Source organism: Marmota flaviventris, chromosome 20 (assembly GCF_047511675.1).
Source record: "Marmota flaviventris isolate mMarFla1 chromosome 20, mMarFla1.hap1, whole genome shotgun sequence".
Lineage (NCBI taxonomy): Eukaryota > Metazoa > Chordata > Mammalia > Rodentia > Sciuridae > Marmota > Marmota flaviventris.
This window is the reverse complement of record NC_092517.1, coordinates 15,737,691-15,755,525: the sequence shown is the minus strand read 5'-3', so window position 1 is coordinate 15,755,525 and position 17,835 is coordinate 15,737,691. Positions and strand designations below refer to the sequence as shown.

Here is a 17,835-nt window from a genome sequence, read left to right as displayed (position 1 = left end):
TTGCTTAGCATGATATTCTCCAACTCCATCCATTTACCTGAAAATGCCATAATCTTATTCTCTTTTAATGCTGAGTAATATTTCATTGTACGTATATACCACAGTTTCTTTATCCATTCATCTACTGAAGGGCATGTAGGTTGGTTCCACAGTTTAGCTATTGTGAATTGAGCTGCAATAAACATTGATGTGACTGAGTTACTATAGTATGCTAATTTTAAGTCCTTTGGGTATAGACCAAGGAGTGGGATAGTTATGTCAAATGGTGGTTCCATTCCAAGTTTTCTAAGGAATCTTCATACAACACAGTTGAATATTATTTAGCCATAGAAAGGAGTCAAGGAGCTTTGCATGCCACAATGTGGATGAACCTTAAAAACATCATGCTAAGTGATCAAATCCAGTCTCAAACACCACATGGTGTGTGATTTCATTTATATGAAATATTTAGAAAAGGCAAATCTACAGACACAGAAAGGAGACTGGTGGCTGCCATGGGCTGTGGGGTGGGAGTGGTATGAGAAATGGAAGGTGTCTATGATGGGTAAAGGCTCTTTGGAGGACAGTGAAAATGTTCTAAAATTAGATTGTGGCAATAGTTGAACATCTCTGGGAACATACTAAAAACCAATGATTATATCCTTTAAATGGGGAATAGTATAATATGTAAATTATATCTTAATAAAGCTGTTTAAAAGGAAATGTGGGCCTAGAGAGGCAAAGAGACTTCACCTTGAAAATGGACAGATCTCCCAATTCAAAAACAAGCAGTAAGCTCAGAATAGAAGCCAGGATTGCCAAGTTCCAGGCTGATGCCCTTCTGGGTGATTCTCTGAAAGGATAAATCATGGAAAGGAACTGTGGGCCCACTACATACCGAGCACTTTACATACATACTATTTAAACCTGCCAACAACTCTAAGCAGCATGCATTACTCACCCAAAGTCACAGATGGGAAAATTGAAGCTCAGAGATATGAAGCATGCTGTCCAAGTCTCTGTCTTAATTAGGTTCTTCAGAAGTAGACCCAGGGACAAGGATTCCCAGGCACCAGGTGTTTTTAAATGCTTTTCAGGAAAAGCAGACTGCGGTTGAGTGTGGGCAAAGTTCTGTCTTATCCTACTGGGCAGCTCGGAAGTGTAAGTCACAGCCAAGAATTGGCTTAACCAAGACCAGGGAGATGGGCTTTCCTACTTCTGCACCCAACAGCCACTGGTCGAGCACACAGCCTTTATGGGTGGAAGCCCTGGATTCTTGGGCATTTTTAGACATCTTTGCTGTGGACAAAATAGTTCTGTAGCATAACCATGGAAGGTGCATGCATGGCCAGGTTCAGGGACAGTTGAACAGAACTATAAAGAGACCCAGGAGATCTGTATGGAACACTAACTAACATTGATGGAACCCAAATAGGAACTAAGGGACTTGGGATCTGAAACCAGTTTGTCCCCCCAATGACCATGATGTCTCCACCTTCTTCAAGGGGGATGCATCCACAGACAAGGTTTGGGAAGAATTTCTAATGAATGAATCACAGGGGTGGGGATGATAAGCTGGAATCAGAAGAAAAGGAGGATTGTGCCAAGTAGCCAGGGGCTGCAGAGGGACATGAACCTGAGCCCCAAGGGGGCAGAAGAGGTACAAAGTGTGCATGAGGGAGAGCATGAGTGCTAAAGGATGACAATAGGCAAGCAGCATACCCTCCCTTTGCTGCATGGATCAAAATGCCAGTCCCCTTTCTCTGCTGCTGAAAGCTCTGGGTAGGGTATACAAGGCAGCAGGAATGGTTGCAGGTTGCAGGTGTGTTTGGAAAAAGCTCCACTGAGTGACCACTTTTGGATAGACCTCTTCAGAAAGAGGCTGGGCTGCACCAATTCCTGTCTCTTATCTGTTTCAATCTAGAAGCTGCTGTGTTTGAAGAGATGCCATCAACAGCCAGTAAATCCCAGGTGACTCTGACCTACTCAGTTTAGTCATTCAGCTTGAAGGGTCTGCTCTGTGAGCAACTTGGCAAGCAAAGTGGTTTCATTTCACTAGTCACTCATTCCGTATTTACGAATGTCTGTGATGCAGCACTTGTGTTGGGCACTGGGGGTAGAGAAAAGGGACTGAGGGTCTTAAATCAGACAAAGTCTTTGCCTTTAGTAAGCTCCTCATCAAGTTGGGGGAGACAGCAGGAATCACAGATTAGGGTGGCAAGTGTCCTGGTGAGCTTTATGAATAGGAACATAGAAGCTCAGAGGGGGAAAACACTCCCTCATCCTGGAGAAGCTGGGATAATTCACAAATGAGGTAATGTTTAAATTGGATGTTGAAGGATGCATAGGAGTTCCAGAAAAGAATGGGGGAAGTGCCAATTAAAAGTTATGTGGCTGATGAACAGTAGAACTAGGGTTATACTTGACTTTTAATATGCTCTGAACATTGTATGACACTATTTCCAGACTCCCATCTCATCAGTCCTTAAAAACTTTAATGTTAGTTTGTTTTTGTTTTTTTTTTTGAGAGAGAGAATTTTAATATTTATTTTTTATTTTTTGGCGGACACAACATCTTTGTTATGTGGCGCTGAGGATCGAACCCAGGCCGCGCGCATGCCAGGCGAGCGCCCTACCGCTTGAGCCACATCCCTAGCCCCTTTAACCTTAGTTTTAAAAAAGTAAGGTAGAAAGCATTCCCTTTGGAGCCTGTTTGACTTCTGGCTTCATTTATGACAGCATGACCTTGGGACCATCTGAGAGTAGATCCTCAATATTCATTATTTCTCCTTCCCCTTCCCCTGTTCTAACTGGCTGTGGAACTGACCTGCCTCTCACCCCAGCACGTTAGCCTAATAGAATGGTTCGCAATGGGATAGAGTTCCATGCTTTTCATGAGGTGTTTAGAAATATCTGAAGGGGGCACATTTCAAATTACAAGAGCACTTTGGGAGGCACAACTGGCATTTTGTGGCCAGTGAAATTCCACATGATGAATTTTCTTTTGTCCTGTCCACCTTTCAAATGTTCCTTGAACCACATGTGGGTGGGAAAACGTCATAGTTATCTGAGTTAATAAAGCCTAATTCCATTTACATATAAACACAAAACCTCATTGCACAGTTTCAATCCACTCTGAATTTTCTAAGATGGCTCTGATTGTTCAAATTGCAGGGGGATAAGACATTGTTTTGTTTGGAGATTTACCATGAGTGGAATCACAGTAGTGTCTGAGTTGCTATCTTGACATACCTGTATCAACTTGGATTTGTAGCTATATATTTCCTGGATTCTAGGTGTGGCTGCCTGGCTTCTGACTCTTCAGGATGTTTTGTGTGTGGGCATGCCCAAGCACTTATGTAAGGACATATGCATTATTATTTTATTGTAAGTGGTTCTTCTTTTATTTCTCTTCTACTTCATGGTTAGTATTTTATTGTTATTACTACTATTTTAGGTTGTTTGTGGATATAGTAGAATCAATGACCTCTATTTAGGAATGGTAAAGAGGGCATTCCAAATGATTTGTTATAAAAGAAATCATTAAATCTGAAAGATCCAGACCCTGGCACAGTATATACTTAAACTGGGAATCTAAATCATTTCCCTTGAGATGACAGACCGTATATGTAGCCTCAAGGTCAGGAGCCAGAGTTTGGAAGCCAAAAAGACCCAGATTTAAAACAAAGCTCCACAGCTTACTAGCTAAATGACCTGGGAGTAATTTGTATAATCTTGCAGATGTTTAACTTCCTCATCTGAAAAATGGAGATTCAATAGCCACCTTGAAGGGTTGCAGCAAGAGTTAAATGAGGTCAACTGTAGAAAACACAAATTAAGTGCTCAATAATAACTGAAGCTGCTATCATCACTATTATCACCACTTACTACTACCACCATCACCTCATCATCATCATCATCATTATTTCTCCAAGGAATCCTTCCCAGCTGGGACTCTAAGACCTAACAAGGACTTTGTGTCACATCCCAAGCTCCAGTGTGCTTCAGCCTCCTTTCTCTCCAGATACTGAAAAGAAAGGGTTCCTGATCCAAAGGAACCATGACTAAGATGATTCCATATTGGAGTCTGATCTGAATCAGGTCCCACTCTTTGTGGAATGTTGCTCTGGGATGGGGGGCAGCCTACTGCCTAGTAGCTCCCCCAGTTTCCACAGTGGCTTAGACTACTTCCCCATCTTTCCCACTTACTCCTGAGGCCAATTGACAGCAGCCTCCCAGGGTCTGGTTCTGGTCTCTGGGCCCTTTAGCTCAGCCAAATTCCTGTGCATGAAGCATACCCCAGCCTCCAGAGCACTGGAGACTAAAGTCATTTTCCAAGATTAAGCATTCATGAACTGCCATCTAGCTCAAATAAGCCAGACTTTAAAGATCATGGCATATGAGCTTTAGAGTGGATATGGGGAGCTTATCATCACTTCTTCGTGGTCAACCCTGCCCTTTTGCCATAGAAGTGGTTTACTTCCAGGATGAGAAGCCCCACAATGTATTAGTTCCTTCCCCTAGGTGTCTATACTCCAGGATCTCAGAGAGGTCTTGAGTCATGTACTGGCAACCTGGGGAAGCTCTGATCCTCCCCCCACTCCCACCACCACCAAGGCTATGGGAACTGGCAGAGCTGGCAGAGTTGAGACAAACCATGTCTTCCTGTTTCAGAAGACCCAGAGCTCGCTCTTCACTCCTCCTCTCACAGGTTGAGACCTCAGAAGTTCCTAGAGGATGATGAATGTAATCTGGTCTTTATCAATCCTGGCTGGGGTTCCTGAGATGACATGTAATGTCTACACTGAAAAAGTTCACAGTCTAGCCGGGGAGATAGTCATGTTACAGGCAGCCATGGTCCACTGTGGTATGTCTTGAATGGGTGGTTTCCACCAGGGCTACTACCTCGTGTGGAAATGGTCAATTAATGCTCTCTGGGCAAGATGTATAAGCTTCTGAGAGAAGTGAACACAGGAATGGGGTACTGAAGGATGAGTCCTTTTTCCAGGGCAAAGCTAAACCCCAAGGCCCACTTCTACCTCCTAGCCCTATGATTCTGGAATGGTTACCTCATGCCTTTCTTTCTGAGTGCCTGTCTTAGGGGAAGATGAAATAGGAGGAACTGCAATGAGATACAACTCTTTACATCAAAGGATTCATGTTTGGACTAAAACCTGACCCAGAGATAATGGCTTCCTAGGGTGTTTCCAAGACACAAAATCAGTATTTCCCAAAGCAAGTCTCACAGAGCATGAATTCCTTAGAATCTCCTGGCTATTATATGAAAAAGGTGACTCCAAAAGATCAAATAGATTTCAGAAATACCAGATTAAGGAAAATCAAGCAGATTTTACTGCAGGACTTCTTTCAGAGTCTTTAAAGGTAAAATAAATGATTTATACATTGTAAATAAAGTTTTATGGATAATAGCAATATTAAAATATAATAATAATTTAACAACTACCCTTTATTTATAACATGCCAAATATGAGCTATGTAATATTTCATGAATTCATAATAACTTGACATCATCAATGCTGCCATTATTCCCACTGTACAGAAAAAAAGACTAAGTCAACTCAAAGTGAGTTCATCATCCAAGAGCACACGGTAAATGGTAAGGTGAGCTTCAAAGTCAGTTTCTACTAAACAAAAGTCACTACCCTTTCCTGGATATAGGAAGTTTCAGTCCCTGATCGATTGGCCTTGGTGCTTTGGACTGAGGCATTATACCAAGGTGGAGAAGTGCACGGTAGGGCAACAACACTGATCTCATGGCTGGGAAGTAAAAGAGAGAAAGGGGAGGAGACTGGGGCTCCATAATCCCCTTGAGAGGGCAAGGCTCCAATGACCTCAAGACCTCCCACTAGGCTCCAGCTCTTAAAGGTTCCACCAACTCCCAACAGCAAGCTGAAGACCAAGCCTTTAACACAGTCCTCCCTGTTCTCTACTCTTGAGTCCAGAGTCCCTCAGAAGATTCTTCTGCACATAACCCGGGGGGCTTGGGTGAGCATTAGGAGGGATTCCCAAGTCAAGCTGAAATTGCTGCCAGTAACTCCTAATCTGTCTGGATCAAAATAGATGCCTTTATCTGTCACATATGGCCCAGAAAGGTTTCCAAATTCTATTCTCAGTCAGCTGTAAGTTGCTGCTTCAAAGGCAGCAGCTGCTTAAGCCTCCAGCAGATGAGATCAATTAGGAATTCAGAATCCTTGAAGCCACGGCCCACTTAGTAGACAAAGCTTGGCCCAAGAGTTGATACAATGTGACCAAATAGGGCCACTGCCTGGACCCAGGCCTCATTTTTCTCACATGGGCTCCTGCACCTGCCTCCACAATAAAGTCTGCAGACCCTTCTTGTCCCCACTTCATTACTGGCAGAGTGCCCTTTCAAAAGGCAATATTCAACCTGTCACTCCTCCTCAGAATGCTTCCATGGCTCCCTACTGTCCTTAGCAAAAGCGCAAATCACTTGACCTGGTATTCTATGTCCTTGGAGATGGAGGAGACCGTGTCATCATTTTCTCTTTAAGAGAATACACAAATGAATAAATGAAGACTGTGAAGCAACTGACTCACAGGTCTGGGTGCCCTGTCCTTGGAGACAAGCCACCTCACAGGAGGAGCCGAAAAGTACCTGCCCAAGTAACTTTCTCTAGAGATTGTTTTTAACACGAGTCAGGAACGGTTTCCTCTTATGAAATGAGTAAGTTGTGCTTCAATCTCACTTGATTCTGCTTCCAGTGAGGCAAAAGAGAGATGAACTGACCAAGGACACCTGGCAGGGGGCCTTAAAAAGGGGACTTAGACATCTTTTAAAGCAGTTCCAGAGCAGAGCTGGGGAAGTCCCTTCCTTGTCCTGAACAGGAGTCTTGGGCTGCTTGAAAAGCAAAAGTCCGCCTCTGCCAGGGCCTGGAAACAGAGCAGGTGATGGCTGGCGGCAACTTGGTGTGGTACTAGCTAGTCCTGTGCCCTTCATGTGCATGGGTGTTCCCTGGGGAGCTTGTCGAAATGCTGACTCTGATTCTGGGGTGGAGCCTGAGATTCTGCATTTCTTTCTTTCTTTCAATACCATTTATTTGTTTGTTTGTTTGTTTTTATATGGTGCTGAGGATCGAACCCAGTGCCTCATACATACTAGGCAAGTGCTCCATCACTGAGCTACAACCCCAGCCTGAAGATTCTGCATTTCTAACAAGCTCCAGAGTCACAATGGTGCCTGTGGGGCCACTCTTTGATGAGGAAAGTTCCAAGACTCTCTGACCACCCTCTTCTGTCTCTCGATGTACCAGTACAATAAATACTAGAGAGTCAACTTACAAAGTGACAAGGTTCTTTGCCTCACAGTTTGGAGGTTTAGCCCATGACCTGTTGGGCCTGTGCTTTGGACTTGTGGTGAGACAGCACATTGTGCGTGGAGAAGCATGCAGCAGAACAGAGCACTTCATGGGAGTGAAGAGAGAGAGGGAGGGGCACGCCCCCTGTGACCTAAGACCCCTCACTAGGCCCTACCTCTTGAAGTTTCCACAACCTCCAAGAGCAGCACAGGCTGGGGACCAAGCCTTCAATACATGGGCCTTTGGGAGACACTTATTGAAAACACAGCATCTTTCACTCATTGCAATGAAGAGATCCTAGGTTAGAAGGAATCTGGGAAGTAGGCTATCCTAGCACTGAACAGGACACTAACAATAGGACCCTGATCACCTCTCTAGGCTTGTTCTTGTTCCGCTGCCCTTAACCTTGACTTTCAGCTCTGGCAAATCCCAACACTTAAGGCCTCCTGGACATACCAGGCTATTTCAGACCACCATGCTCTGCCTGGAGGTACCTTCTGCCTAGAAAGCCCTTCTCACCTACTCAACCGAGCAGTTCTACTCAGCTTTGAAACTCTCCAGGCAAACCACCCCCTCCAGGGAATGTTCCCAGGTTCCTTAGGTTGGGATAAGTGCCCTCCAACTTCTGTGCATCCAAAGCCCTGTGTTCATCTTGACCACATACATCTTACGTGACTTTGTATTTCTCTGTCTGCCTCCCCCACCAGGCTGCAAGTTCAAAGGTCAGATGATTCTTTGTTACTCATCTCCCCAGCACCCAGCGTGGGCTCTGGCACATAGTAGGTACAAATAAACACTTGATAAACTGATCCGAAACTTTCAAGGAAGAAAGAATTTGCAAGATTCATTTCATCTCAAAAAGAAATTATTTAATTTTATAAACAAAGCATATCCTAAGAATTTTTTCCTGCTTCCTTCCTTGCTCCTGAGTTTAGAGGGTATGAAATGACAGTAATAACAATACCACTTGTACGTACTTCTCTGGATCCATGGGGCAGGTCCTGCAATCAACGCTTTTAACAGGCAAGAACACTGAGATTCAGAAGGGTCGTTAATCCATAGGTCAGGTTTCCAACTCAGCTCCGAAGAACTCGGTGTCAAAAAAGGATCTAGTACTGAAAGACACTGGATGACGGGGACCAGGTAATCTCAAACAAGCTCTTTTTGTTTGCAAGACAGTGAACAACTCACTTTGCCATCGATTCAGAGGAGCAGCTGGAAGGATCATCAGCTTTGACTTGATAGACATGGGATAAGGAGTGTTTCACAGGGAAATGGCTGCAATGCCTCTCACAGATGCAGAAATAATGGTAGATGGACAAGTATTTTCAGCATGAGTCACATCCCTGTTCCAGCCTGCCCGGGCCTCAGGGAGCCTGAGATATGGCTGCACCTGGCCCTGCAGGTTGTGCTCAGTACTCTTTACTAATTGTACAGTCAAAGGTAGTAGCTCATCCCAGCTGGCCTTTGTCTCCTCTATCACTTTGTCCTCCCATATCCACTTTGTTCTTCTGAGCCATCATTTGTTACAATGAGCTGGCTAAGGTGAGCCAGAGGGTGAGCAAGGGAAGGACATCCCCTTCCCACCCCCACTCTGGCCCCTCCTATTTCCCCCATCTCTTGGTTTCCATGACAGCGTCTGGCAATGAGACATCTACTTCAAAATGCTGGCAGGGATGCCATGCAGGAGCCAGACACACAGGCCAGGGGACAGGAGAGGGGAGCTCTTATCTGCACAGTGTCCACTATATGTGGGTCCTGCCTAAGACTTCACATCCATTTCCTCCTAACTCCTCACCTGAAGCAGGTAAGGAGCCCATTATTACCCCATTTTACAGATAAGAAAACCAAGACACAGAGAGAGGAAGGGACACGGTCAGGTCATTCAGCCAGTCAGTGGCAGACCCAACATCAAACTCAGATTTCTGTGGGTCCCAACCCCAGGTCTTGAATCACTACACCATTCTGCCTCTTGGCTGGGGCTCAGCCAATTGGCCTGCTCTGCCACTTGTTGCAGGCCCTGAGGTGAACTCCTTCACCTCCAAGATGCTGCAAAACAGAGATGGGCACTCCCATTGCTCAGAGGGGCTGTATGGACTTAAATAAGTGGGAGAAAGTCCCCAGCTCCTGGTTGAACACAGTAAAGGAGTAGCTTCTCCATTTCCAACTAAAAAGACTCCACTTCCAGGGTTGCTGGTCACAACAGAGTCAGGGATAGCCAAATCCACTGAGAGAACTCCAACTGAGGTGTTTCCTCTATCCTGAAACACCCACATCCCCTGTGTTCCTAAACAATAACAGCTTCCACCTACTGAGACTAGGGCCTGTCATGCCCACAATGACCCCAGGAGGAAGATACCATTATTGTCTTCTGCTTAAGGATCAAAAAATCCATTATGGTACCTGGGATAAGCACTGCAGGAGCAGAAGGACTGCATTGCTTGTGTCCACCTGGGGACTTGAGGGAAGTGCACAAGAGAGACATCCATTATGCTCAGGTCATCTGCAAGCTATACCTGGGGGCTATTCACTGCTCTCTGGTCCAGGCCATAGCCACCGAGGCTTGGAGGTCAGCACTAGTCTCTTATGGAGTCCCTCACCACCACCACCCAGCAGCCAAGATGGTGCTTTTCACCCCACACCCAATTGTGTTGCTAGAAGCTCAAACCTCAGCAATGGCCTCCAGGAAAAAGCCAAGTCCTCACAATGGTCAAGAAAAGAGGGAGGGAGGGGCAGGGTCCTACTATCCCCTTCAAGGGCACACCCCAGTAACCTAAGATCCCTCACTAGACCCTACCTCTTGAGGTTCCACAACCTCCAACAGCACCACAGGCTGGGGACAAAGCCGTCAATACATGGGCCTCCCATGCCTGGCTGGTGACCTGTCTGACACCATCCCTTATACTAGACCTTACACATTTTGTTTAGTTACTCGGGGCTCCTCACTATTTCTAGAATATTCCAACCTATTTCTAGCCCAGGGTCTTGCTGTTCCATCTCCACAGAATGTTCTTCCCTCAGGAGCATACCTCAGTTCGTCACTTGATTCAAATGTGAACTCCTCCCATCCTATGTAAAGGGACCCCCCCACACACACCATCTGCTTATTATTATTATTATTATTTATTTTTTTTTTTTTTGAGACAGGGTTCTCACTAAGTTGCTAAGGCTGGCCTGGAATTCATGATCCTCCTGCCTCCCTCTACCTCCCTAGTTGCCAGGATTACAGGAATGCATACCACGCCTGGCTTGTCACAAATCTTCAACACTGCATTTTACAGTCATTGTCAATTCATTTCTCACACATTCTTCTGTTAGAATGTAAGCCCTAGGCAGACAGGATCTACCCCTCTTGTTCATTCCTGTATCTCAGAATAGTCTCTGGCATCACCTGAGCCAATAAAATGTGATCTTTTGATAAGCTGAGACTGACTCATCAGCACAGGTACCTGGACCAGCCATGGGCTAAAGACAGTCATGGGTGCGCTATCTGTGGGGTGACCCAGGAAAAATTTCAGGCCAAGCAGAAATTGCTGAATGAAATAGATTCCATCATGGAAGGCTAAATTTAACATACAGAAAGCAGAGGCTGACAAGAACCAGGAGCAGAAATCAAAACCCAGGAAGCTGCAGAAGTTCACAAGACCACAGAACCATGAACAACAGATGTCATCACCAGCAGAAGCCAAAGGACAACAGACATCATGGGCCAGCAGAGAGAAAGGACTATGGATGCCATGGGCCTGCAGAAGCCAGGGAACAGCCAATGTTATGGACCTTTAGAAGCCAGAGACAGTAGATGTCACAGGCAAGCAGAAGCCAGCAGCTCAGAATGAGGTTCCACTAGGGTTGGAATATTGTCTGCTCCTCCTGCCGCATTTCCCAAGTACCTAGAGTCACAGCTGGGGCAAACAATGTGCTCGGTAAAAAGTTGTTGAATGCACGAAAGATGGATAAGGAGAAGGAAGAGCAAGGTGGTGTGAGCAAGAAGAAGAAGAATAGTTGGGCAGTGAGGACAGTCACCTCCACTGTCCTGCATTAGAGAGGAAGGCAGAGGGCTGCTATGGAAGAGGGGACAGGATAATGGGTCTCTAGTAGCAGCCTGGTTCGAAATGGCCTTCCAGCTCCCCATGGGGCCTGGCAATATAGTGGTGACACTATGTTCTGTCTTGCTTACATCCCCATATTCAGCAGTAGGCCACATTAGCAGAGTCTAAACCAGGCCTGCTTCTGAGCTCTGCAATCCTAATAACCTCCTCGTAGGAAAGCCTTCCTGGAAGAGGCATCATGGGAGGGGAGACCTGGAGGGGCATTTCTACCTGTCCCTTCTCAACATTATTGAGATACAAGTCATATGCCATTTTATGTGCCCGTTTTATTATATATATTTTATTATCATAAAAATTATATTAACCCCCAAATCACTAAGTTTAAGTGAGCACTGCAATAGGAACACAGAATTCACACTGACAGAGAAAGTGGGAAGGTCTGTGGGCAGCAAGGACACAGTGATGGGGAGGAAGCCTGAACCATGTGTGGGAAAGTGCTGGCTGGCCAGTGTGGACAGACAAATGAAAGAGCCAGCTATAAAGAGCCTGTGGCCTTGGTTTAAAGACTTGATAAGCCTCAAAAGGAAACCAGAACGGGTAGCCTTAGAGATCAGAGGAATTGGTTTCAGAGCCAGCTCTGCCACCAACAGAAGGTGTGGCCCTGGGCAAGTCCCTTCCTTCTTGGGGGCCAAGTTCCTCCTCTGAAGGACAGGGCTGCCTCCCTCAGCTCTCAAAGCTCCACCTCCCCCTAAACATCTGTGGAGAAAAGCACATGGTTGGGAGTAAGGTCTGGCTTTAATCCCAATTCATTCCATTTTTTAGCTGTGTGACCTCAGGTAAGATATTTCAAGTTTCTGAACTTTCAGTTTCTTGTCTCAAAGGTACAGATAATAACCATCTTGACTTCACAAAGTTATTTCCAGATTAAATGATGCAATACACATGAAGAGCTTAACATAATGTCCACTACATAGTAGATGCTCAGTGCATATCCTGGTGACCTTACCCTGTGTTTGGTGATGCTAATAAGATTTATGAAAGTTTTATTTTATAAACTAATAATCATGGAAATTGAGGTCTGCTCCAAAGTACCATTTAGAGCATAGACAGACACACAGCTCTGGGCCTGGGATCAAAGACAGAAAAATGTATTCATCAGAAAGGTGCTCAATTCTGCAGATTTTCTCCTAGGGACCAAGATGGCAGAGAAGGCTTTGATCCATATTCAGAAGTGACACAGGAAGGTCACCCTTAACAGTTCTTGGCACTGATAGGACAATCTGGCCCAATGTCAGCTTCAAACCTTGGGTGTCCAAATCCCTGTGACTCATTCAATGGCTGTGCTTCAACCCATAGAGCTAAATGTTCCTTTGATTTCTCTTCCCTACTTGACTGTTTTTTTTTTTTTCACCTGCCTCTAATAGAGAAAGGGAGAAATAAACTCTATGTATCAGGGAACACTCAACCTCAAAAACCCAAGGATTAGTTTCATGACTTGTTCCTATTATGTAGCCTGGAACTCAGGAGAAAGAGTCTACATTCAGCTCCTGGAACCTTAAGGAAATGAAAGGATGAATGTAATCTAAGAAACCACAAGAAGAATCAGGAGGATTAACTAACACTGCCATTGAACAACTGCCAAAAATATTTCAGGCAACTGGCATCACACCTTGAGGGGTTTTGTAGCACAGTGAAAAGCGACAGAGGATCTCAGTTTAAACCGCAACTTGGCTACTTACTTTCTATGTGACCTTGGGTGAGTCACTTAACCTCTTTAAACTTCCCTTGGCACTGTGCTGCCCCATCAGAGACTGTCACATCCCACTTAATTGTCGTGACTCATGTGTCTTCTCCATCATGTCACCTGTAAGGGCAGCAGCCATGTCAGTCTGTCCTCTGCAATCCCCAGCATACAGTAAGTTCACCATACCCATAAACAGACTCTGACTCCTATTTCACCTTGCTGCCACCTCTGCTGCTGGGACAGGCACTGTCTTTCCCAATTTGGGTTTCATAAGCAATACTCAATTTAGTCCCAACAACTTAGGAGAGAACGTTTTCTTCTGCAGCCTGCTAGTCTCACCTAGGAATGAACTTCTAGGCTGCATCTGTTGTAAGTTGTAGTCAAGCCTTAACTAAAGGAGGCAGGGGTGAGAGAATGAGTTCAAATGAGTGCAGGAGCCATACACTTGCTGTTCCCAGAAGAACTGGAGTGACACCTGCTAGGATGCAGATGTCAGGAAGCACAACACACTTTATGACCTCAGCCCTACGTAGCAGAGAAAAAGGAGGTGTGAAAGAAGAAATAGCTTATCTTTGTGCACAAGATTTCTAGAGTTCAAAAAAAAAACCTACCCCAGGTTTCCATCTCTAAAGGAATCTGCAATCTGGACAGAGACAGGTAAAGCAAGTGTTTATCGTACATTATGATGACTACCTGGTGTCACAGAAGCACCTGACCCTGACCCCAGACTGGAGGATCCCAGTGTAAATGGAAGACTCATTCCCCCAGCACATCTTCTTGCTTCACACCCACCCCCACTTCATCTACCTTCCTTTATTTACACAAAACATTCGTAAAGCCCCTGCCCATCTTGCCCACCTGAATTACTTTCTGTTAACCTCCTAAGTCACATTCTATGATGTGGACAGCCCAGTCATGTGTCTCTCCCCCTACTCCCGTGCTTTTGCCCCTGCTGTTCCTTCTGCCTGGAATGTCCTGTTTCCAAGCTGCTTCCCACTGAAGCCTTATGTTTCAAAGCCCTGTTCATACTCATTTATTCATTTAAAACTTCCTGGGGATGTGCTATGTTCCTGGCACTCTGAGGGGTGTCAAGGATATAATGGGGAATCAGCCATGGCCCACATCCTCAAGCTGCTTACAGCTTTGGGGAGATATATGGTGACTACAGAGTGATATGTGTGTGGCAGACACAGGTCCATGCAGTTCTACAAGTTCAGAGAAGGATCCTAACCCAGTCTTGGTGGTGATAAAGGTGATCAGGGAGGGCTTCCTGGAAGAGGACACATCTAGCCCAAGTCCTGAAGGAGGTAGAAGTGGAGAGAGGTACATACACATATTTGTGAACATATACAATGACAGGCACTGATGTGGCCATGACAACAGCTCACATTTAGTGAGTGCTACTGGGAGCGAAGCACTAGGCTCATATTTTAGACACATTAACTTCTTTAATCCTTGCAAAAAGGGGTGAGAACCATTAGCATTCCCATTTCATAGGTGAGGAAACTGAAGCACTTTGTCCTGGTCACACAGTTACTAAGTGACATTGTCAGTATGGCCCTGGAGCCCATGCCTGTGACCATGCATGGCATTCTGCCATCTTATGCTGTCTCTGGTACTCTGCCACTTCTGTTATCACTCAACAATGCATTTATCACAGACATCTTTTCAAGTGGTACAACTAAGGATTCCTTCTACATGATGGCTGCAGAGGATAACATTGGACTGTGAGCAGGGAAGTAACACAGTCAGATTCATTCCTAGAAAAGAGATTAATTCCTCGGGATAACAGAGGGCTTCGCGGAGACAGGGAAGTGGGTGTCAGCGGTCCTGGGAGGGAGGAGGAATCCTAAGCTCAGGCTGCCACAGAAAGGAGGATGCTCAGGAAGGATGCAGAAGAGGGCAAGGCACCAGGCAACATGACAGGGAAGTGGGATGCAACAACAGTCACCAGTAAGGGGACTGTGGAAAGGCAAGAAGAAAGTGGGGGAGGGGTGTCACAGGACCCCCTTAATTACCAGACAGCTCACAGACCCAAGCACCTTTTTCTGTTAGCTCCCCACCTCAGCCCTGCATGCTTCCACTCCATCTAAGGCGCTCGGCCACCACTCCAATTAGGAGTGAGTGATCACCAGCTTCAGTTCCACTGAGAAGCACAGGTGCTGCGATGCCTGTGGAATTTTTAATTCTTTGCAAAATCTCTGCCTAGAAGGGTCACATCTATTCTACCCAAAGTACAACCAAAAAAAAAAAAAAAAAAAAGCAATAAATAAGTAAATAAACCAAACCTGAAACCCCAACCCCCAATCTAAACAAAATAAGCACAAGTTATTCAAGAGCACAGCTCCAACACAACCTGCCAATAATGACACGTCCCACTGCACAGCACCTATCCACCTGTCCAGCCCTCCTGCCTCTTCTCCAATCCTTCCAGTTTGCTCCGTGGTCACCATCCTACCCAGTCAAGCAACCATTCTCTCATCTGGGCCACTGTCATAGTCTCCCCAGGTCTACTCTAGAATGTGAGTCAGCATGTCTAACCTCAGTTTTTCATCTATAAAATGGGCATACTAAAGCTTACCTCACAGAGCTGTTGAGAGGACCAGATCATGTAATGACCCAGAAGCCCAGGTCTGAAATGTCTTCCTCAGTCAGCCAGAGGGAGGATCAGGAAGGTTAGGGACCCTGTTTCTTGACTCTCTACTGTTATAAATAATAAGCAGGCATCAGAGACTTCTGGATTCCCCCTCCAAGAACAGGAAAATGTTTCTTGCCTAATCCTTCTGTCTCCTTCCGCATGATATGTGGCGCTTCATCACTCTGATGCCACGGCTTCTCTCCATCTCCTCATTTCCTCGTCCCCTGGGGCCCTCTGGGTGTGACACATTTATGGACGAATCCAAGAAATTAAATAGTCAAGTAGAACTCAGACTTTGCTTGCTTTAGGAGCCAGGCTGCCAGTAGGGAGCATGGTCCTCTCCTGCTCTCTACCAGGAAGGAGGGGTGCTCTGGGCAGTACTGCCTGAACCTGGGCAGGGAAACCCTGTCAGTTTTGCCCTTCAGCATCAGCAACCCAACATGCCCCCACATCACTCTGATTGGTAATGGTGACATTTTGTTCTCTGACTGCTTTGCCTTTTGTCTTAATTCTCGGTTGGACAGAGCTCAGGTTGCATGAAGCAATGCTATTTACTGGCCCCTCACAGCTCCCAAAGGGGAGAAGAGGAGGAGGGGACCCCATCTGTCTTGTGTTCCTGACTTGCTAATGGAGCTTCTCAGAGCCCTGGTCAAGCCTGGTGGAAGGTGCTGTGAGAATCAATCAATGAGCAAGTGACAAATATTTATCGAGCTTCTGAATCAACAGTGAAAAGAATCCATCCTTGCCTTGTGTTTCCTACTACTTCCAAAATGCCCTCAAAGCCATTTAATCTGAAGATTTGCAAGTTGTTCAAGTGCCAGAGCTGTGGTAAGCAGACAGACACCATCTTTGTAGACTGCACAGCGATTGACATGAGCAAGGTCCCACCTACCACCTGACTTTTAGGATCTTTCATTCTTCTTTTGGGAGGTTTTTATTGAGCACCTACTAGGTATCAGAAGGTAATGAAGGCAGTGCAAGAGAACAGTGATTCAGAGAGATAATTTCCCCACACTGCTAGGGCTGACAGGCTGGTTAGGGCCATGCAGACAATGAAAGGAAGAATGGCTAGATTAGGGTGGGGGTGTCAGCTTAAAACTAGTTGGGCCTCATGAGGAGGGGACATTTGGGTCCTCAGTGATACAAGTTGTTAGTCTTCCTAGGATCAGGAGGAAGAGGCTCTCAGATGGGTATTAGTATTGTTACCTTTTTACATATGAGAAAACTGAGTCCAGGAAGGTTAAAATGCTTCCTTTGGGATCAAACACATGTCTCTGTGGGTGGCATTAGAATTTGAGTCCAGGTAAAGACTCTGAAATCCCACAGTGGTCACCAAACCCTCTTGCCTCTAGGTTCCAACACTTTCTGTGAGGACCCTCTCTCACCCAGCCTCAGCAAAGAGCCCTCAGGAGCTACAATGTACAACAGGCCTTCTCAGAGGAAACACCAGTAACAACCAGCAGGTTGGACCAAACCGAAATGCCCTTAATGCAATAGGTCTCCACATTAATATACAGGGCTAATACAATTTCAATTTTTAAAAACACAATGGGTTTTGTTTTGGAACTTGACAAAATAATGCCCAATCTCTCAAGGGAAAAGAAATCCATATAATATATATTAATTGGTTTATTTAATAAACAATTAGGCCTTGCCAGACTCTTGGAAGTACTTTTCAAATATTCATTCTTTCAAACTGCATGACTCATTTAAGACTAATAACTGTCCTGGAAGTTAATACAGTCATGCATCACCGAACAATGGGGGTTTATTCCTATGAATGTCATTAGGTAGCTTTATTGTTATGTGAACATCTTAGTGTACACTTACACAAACTTGGATGGTCAAGCCTATTACACATCCAGGTTCTATGGTAATGGGATAGCCTGCTGCTCTGGGCTACAAACCTATTCAGCATGTTACTATATGGATACCGTAGACAACTGGACATAATACTGTATCAAAACATATCTAAACATAGAAAAGGTATAGTATAAGTATGGTAGAAAAGACTGGTACTCCTGTACAGGGCCTTTGCCGTGCATGGAACTTGCAAGTGCGCAAGTTGCTCTGGGTGAGTCACTGAGC

General features: G+C 45.3%; 1 protein-coding gene across 2 annotated transcripts in view; it reads right to left on the bottom strand.

Annotated features, from left to right (window-relative positions):
- The window catches only part of Hrh1 (histamine receptor H1), a 94,638-nt gene that overhangs the window by 68,236 nt on the left and 8,567 nt on the right, over window positions 1–17,835 (bottom strand). The gene's annotated exons all lie outside the window — the stretch shown is intronic.